This window comes from Fulmarus glacialis, unplaced genomic scaffold (genome assembly GCF_000690835.1).
Source record: "Fulmarus glacialis isolate BGI_N327 unplaced genomic scaffold, ASM69083v1 scaffold20395, whole genome shotgun sequence".
Classification (NCBI taxonomy): Eukaryota; Metazoa; Chordata; class Aves; order Procellariiformes; family Procellariidae; genus Fulmarus; species Fulmarus glacialis.
In genome coordinates, this window is record NW_009215211.1 from 1 (window position 1) to 6284 (window position 6284).

General features: G+C 35.8%; 1 long non-coding RNA gene across 1 annotated transcript; it reads left to right on the plus strand.

The window, feature by feature from the left end:
* Positions 1-1537: 1537 nt before the first annotated feature.
* Positions 1538-4463, plus strand: LOC104077589. Its single transcript, XR_683526.1, has 3 exons — positions 1538-1625; positions 2124-2276; positions 4224-4463. It is a non-coding gene; the product is annotated as an uncharacterized LOC104077589 (long non-coding RNA).
* Positions 4464-6284: the final 1821 nt, after the last annotated feature.

Genomic DNA, 6284 nt, shown 5'->3' on the forward strand with positions numbered 1-6284 from the left:
CGATTCTCTCCCCATCCCACTGGAGGGGGAGGGAAGTGAGCAAGCAGCTGCGTGGTGTTTGGCTGCCTGCCAGGTTAAACCACAACAACCTCGAAGGAGAGATTGAGAAAATAGCCTGAATCAGAATTTGTTTAAAAGTTCAGCGATGATCTACATCTTAGAATCCATCTCTTGTTTTTGTACAGATAATAAATGTAAAGGTAACTTACGTATAAGAAGAAATGCTTGTTGAGCTTCTCTTAAAATTGCACTCTCTCTGTGATAAGGCTGTCTGTCACCTCTAAGAAAAATCAGACTCCAACTAATGTTTCTTGCTTTAAGAATTGGTAGAGGAGTCCATAAGGCCCTCACAGCAGCCGTTATGCTGTTAACTAAAAGAGATCAAATCGGAGGAGTCCCATCATCGTTACTATTTCAATTCACTTTACCTAGTTCAGTATAATCGATTTTAAAGTTCTTATAGAAATTCCCTAAAGAATTTCATAGTTCTAAAAATTTTCAATAAATTTGAGTCTGTTCTTGAAGAAGGACACTTTTGTCACTGGGGAAAGTCTCACCCGCAGTGCTTTTTTAAAGCATGAACATAATGCCAAACAGGTTTCTTGGCCTGAATAGGTACAGAAGGAAATCTCTTACCTTGAAGCACTAAATGTCTAAAGTGACAAATGTATTCATTTTTTCCCCAGACTCTATACAACTAAAGCTAATTGGTTTATTTTAGCTTAAACTTAAATATTGTTCTGCAAGGTCATCCAAACTTTTCTGCTTGTTAGTCCTTTATTAGTTAAGTTGTAGGCAATAAAACAATATGCTAAAATACAAGAGTTTTAAGATCCTTGTTTATCAGTATGTTCAGCTTTGAGAATACAGTATGATGACTATAGGCACAGTTGGTTTGTCCTTCCCCATGTTAATTTTGGAGGAAACCAAATGCAAATTGCTTATGTCTGATATCTGCTAATGTCAGACTTGTGACTTATGGGCTGTTCAGCAAAGAGAGGAGGAAAGCTAGTCTGGTGTCACCTGAAACATGTTCCTTAAGCTACATGCAATAAACTTTAAAACTACTAGTAATTCATCTACCTGAACAAAATTCTTCCACATTTTTTAGAAGGACTTTACGTATGAAAAGTAGTTCTGTGGCTTCTTCAGAGGAAATAAGACTTCTGGATAGTTACAGGGAACTGTACATTACAATTTTTGCTAGTTTTGAGACTTCTACAGGTATTCTATGCTTTGAGTACCTTTTGTTGTGCCTATGTCTTAATCAGCTTTATTCTAGTATTTGGAATTTCCTTTTAATTTTCCTTTATTAAATTGTCTCCTGCTAGTAGTACTACAAATTTTCAAATGTTCCAATGGAGTATAACTGGCTAAAAGCATCTATTCTTTCCCACTATTATTCTCAGACAGTGTGGGTATATAAAATAAGTTATTGTTGCAATAAAGTGAGAAACAAAAATATTTTAATACCTTGCAGAGAGGCAACTGTACATGGAAAAACTTACGGGTTTTCCTGGTTTTTGGGGTTTTTTTCCAGTGACTTGTGTGCTGGACTGATTGGGGGTCTTGGAGTAACACCAAGTGGAAATATTGGTGCTAATGGAGTTGCGATTTTTGAATCGGTAAGTCTTCTTATGGAAGGTATAATAGTAATAACTACTTTGTCTCAACTTGAGAATCTAACTCTTTTCCATGACAAAATGTGGCTGTCACTTAACTAAGTTCTCCATAAAACTATTTTTTTACTGTGAAGATGCTGAAACTTTACCCAGAGAGAGTAGCTAAAGTATGTGTTACACACAGGTTTTTTGCATGTCCTTTTACTGACACTTTGTTTTCCCCTTTTTTCATAAGATAAATACCCTCTGTGAAATAGGACTTGAGGGGCACAACTGGGAGATATGAGGTGACCCAGTTCCCCCTTTCTGATGCCTTTGAACTGAGTTGTTTTGGTCTTTCCTATCTCCTTTCCACTAACTGTGTCACAGTGACGTAAGTCCTATTTTAACATGCTTGCACATGAGGACTATGTTTCAGGTTGCTTGCATACACTTGAATTGCCTAGGACATTTTAATCAGCATATTGACATCATAACAGATAGGTTCACTTTTATTTCTAGGTTCATGGAACAGCACCAGACATTGCAGGAAAAGACTTGGCAAACCCAACTGCCCTTCTTCTGAGTGCTGTAATGATGTTGCGTCACATGGGACTACACAAACATGCCACAAAAATTGAGACGGCTTGCTTTGATACAATTAAAGATGGAAAGGTAATATGAGGATGTGCAAATAAATGCAGTGAATTAAAATCATACTTCATCACAGCAAAAATTAACTTAGAACATTAACACCAGAACAATGGATGACCTGCTGTGCTGGCCTGACACATGAGCAGTGCCACTATCCTTCTCTGATAGTAATTATATTATCTTAGGTGGTATTAAATCTGGCCAGCTCAGTAATAAGGACAGGCTGTAGCATTCCTTGTGTCTCAGTAATGCTCATTCTACATTTCCACAGCTTTGTTAAGTCTAAAAGCTAAAACTGGATGTCTGTTTTTCATGAAGGGGATTAGAGGTTTAAGTAACTAGTGGTATTTCACTTGTGAAGTTTATAATGCATACAAAGCATATATATTTAAATCTGGATCCTGAAGTGAAGGACATTCATTTGCCTTTCACAGGCTTAATCATCCACTTCATTTATAGCATTTCGGTCCTGACCGTAATAATTCTGGTCCGATTTTTTCAGGTCAATTACCTTCTTTTTTGCTCTTAACTGCTTTCACTCCTTTTTGGACTACAAAAGAACTGTTTTTATCCAGTATTTACATTTTCCCTTAAGATTGTACGTGATTTCCCTTTGGCAATAAATGTCTCCAGATTCAAGACTCAAATGGGATACTCTGGGGGGGCTTACGCTCTGAAACCTGACTTGAATTTGTGCTCTTAACGTTATTGGTTCACTCATCTACTTTGAGTCCACCTTTTCAAAACATAGCTGGAAAGGTCCTGAAGATTGCAGTTAAAGAGGATTAGCAGTTAGCCATGCTGGTTCAATTATCCTGGGCAGGAGCATAAGAAGCTGCTTTGTAATTAAAAGTAACAAGCATGCTTAAACAAAAAGCTGTCATCATTTCATAAGTGGTCTGTTTGCAGCTATCTTACTGTGTGTAGGAGCCAGTTTAAAAAACAAAATAAACTTACAAGTGAATAAAGAGGTGCTCCTGTAAAGTTCCCATTTACTGCTCTGGAAATGAAATCCTCCATCTGCAGGTCAGTAATTCTATGGAAGATAACACAGTGCAAGTTTTGTGACATGGCTACTTGTTTACTAGTTACTTACAATGTTATGATTACATGCTCACAATGGAGAGAATCTTTTTAAATTCAAAAAAGCATAATGCAGTTAAAATGACAAGATCCTAAAATAGTAACCTTTATTGCCTCTCATGCTTGCTATTTCTCCCTTTCCTCCCTTCCCCCCAGCCACTTAATTAAGATTTCTCTGTGTGTCATCTAAAGGGAAAACTAATGTTTTTAAATTATCTCCTAGACTGCTTTAATCTAGCTAGGTTGGACAAGCGATGTTGTCCAATTTTTATTTGATTTTACTGTCTTCATGTTGCCAGACAGGAGTTGTACTTGATGAAAAAGTTTCTTTTAACTCTGCATTTTTCCATCTCTTAACTAAACTAAGCAAACTTACAGAACTGTTAACATGCAGCATTAAGACCTATGCGTGCTTTTTCTGTGTGGGTTTCCTTTAAAAAAAACCAAAACCCCCAAACCTTAACTGAATGACTCTCAATTTAGTTGCCTTCGCACTGAGCCTTCATATATGAATTTTACTTCCAAAGGACAAACTTCTTACTGAAAACTTAAGTATTTAACAATTAATTACACTATTATGTGGCTAAGAGACTTTGGAGAGCTTTAGCCAAATGCACTTTCTTCCTGTAGTTAAGATAAAATCATGTTGAAATCTGAAAACATAATGCTTGATGTTCATACTCAAGTTTTCTCTACCTGCTTCAGTCTGCATAGTCCTTATTGATGAAGGCTATATGGGATGCAGAAAAACTCAAAACTTGATGTATTCCTTCTCACCCCTATTTAGTACCCATACTCAACATGTAAGAAGAACATATAGAACTGTTTAGAGACAAGACTAGCCCCATAAAAGATTTTAGTAGTACTATTTTTTCTTTCTTTCAGGTCTTGACAAAAGACTTGGGAGGTAGCGCCAAGTGTTCGGAATTCACAGAGGAGATCTGCCGCAGAGTACGGGACACAGACTAAACTTTTCTCATAGTACTTGTAATAACTCTGAAAGGACACATCATGCAAAGTACACTATATGTAACCTGATATCCATATAGTTTGCTTGTTTCTTAAGAGAACAAACTTTTTAGTTAGGGCCTCTCCGTTAATAAATTTAGTCCAAATGGCTACAAACGATGCTTGTGCCTGCTTTCAGTGGACTTTTCTAAGTGCTTTGTCTTATTTATTTTTTTCTATCTGGTGAACATTTTTATGTAAGTGAATTCTTTTATTGCCACTGTAACTGTCTAGCGTTTTCCATTTCAACTAGAGGTTTTTACTTTCCACGAAGAAAAATTATGCAAATAAACCAGTAACAGAATTAGTGAAATGTAAAAGCACCTTAATGGTTAAAACCTACTTTATTAATCTTACTGAAATTTAAAAGATAGGTTTTCAGCCTAACAATAGCACAAGATGACCTTCATAAACAGAAACGGGTATAAAATAACTTAAAATAGCAATTTCATGTTAAAAGCTATGAAAACAACACTTTAGATACTCTGATCATTCATGAAATATAGCCTTGCCCTCCAAGGGCATGAATAAAGAAAAACAAAATTCTAGAGCTTTAATCTATTTGTGTATTTTAAAAAACCCACAACCATTAACCAGCAAGGGGTGAGAATTAATGTTGAAGTAAATTATTTTTCAAATCTACATACCAAAATAATTCTTACAAATTTTCCTGTATGAAACACGCTTTACAACAGGGTTCTGATGAGAGTAAATTATACAAAATTATTTCTGCCATATATTGTGAGAGGAAAGTATTAACTTTGCAAATTTATACTAAATATTTCATGACTTCTGCTAGAATGCTTTTTGTGTTGTACTTTTATGCATAGTCTGTTCAGTGTGTCTTACTGTATTGACTAGTAATTTTATTCTAGAAACTCTGAATGTAAAGGACTAGTCCTAAATGGATTAAGACAGATCAAAGGTTTGGCTCTGGTGCCTATGTTCCAGAAATACATTTCATCCCTATTCAAGGGGATCTGAGACTATTTTTTCCCTGCTTACTAAGCTTAACGGGTGCAAAAGCAACTCTTTTCCCTCCCTTCTTCATCACATACAGATTGTCATATGAGTCATTCTGATCTGTATGTCTTAAGGTATGCTTCCACTAGTACACCCTACAAGAAAACGTCTATTTTAAAACTCATTACTATAGCACAGGATTATCCCTACTGCCAGAACCAGGCTTCTTAAAACTTAATTCTATTAATAGATATTACCCCACTTAGTTACTCTCTATTAAGACTGTTTAGACTGGTTGTTTCAGAAGTAAAACAAATTTTGAGTAACTACTTGTAGTGCTACTCTATGAAGTAAGTATCCCAGCTTTTTTAATACAGTCTAACAACATGTTGGAGGAGGGACAATGAGCTTTATTCCTCACGCACTCTGCTTTTGGTGAATAGGGCAACATTTCTTTCTGTGTTTTACAAGCTGCTGCTTCCTTGTTTCCTTTAGGTTAATATTGTTAAAGAACTGAATTACCATTACGCACAAAATGGGGAAAAATAAACTTTTCAAAGTCCTATTGCTTGTTTTGTTTTTATAATCCTAGGCTGCTATCTTATGTGTTGAGCTGATTGTTCGTACTTGCAACAAATCTTAAGTCTGTAAGATGTGTAAGACTGCTAATGGAACTTTCATGGAAACAATACCCTATTCTGCATGATTTTTTTGATCAAGAACAGTGGCTGTAACCTGCCTGCTTGTGTTAGCTATTATAACTCTCTGCCAAAGATCACTTACTAACAGCAAACCCTTTAGACAACTTTCTGTCAAGTTTGTTACGTTTACATAACGATTTATTTTTTATAAGAGGAAGAAGAAATGCAGCTCACATTAGTACAATGTCAATATTGAAACATGCTGGTAGTGTTGCAACACGCTGACAAACATTGCTTCTAAACACTTTTGCTTAAAAAAAAGTGCTGTAAACAA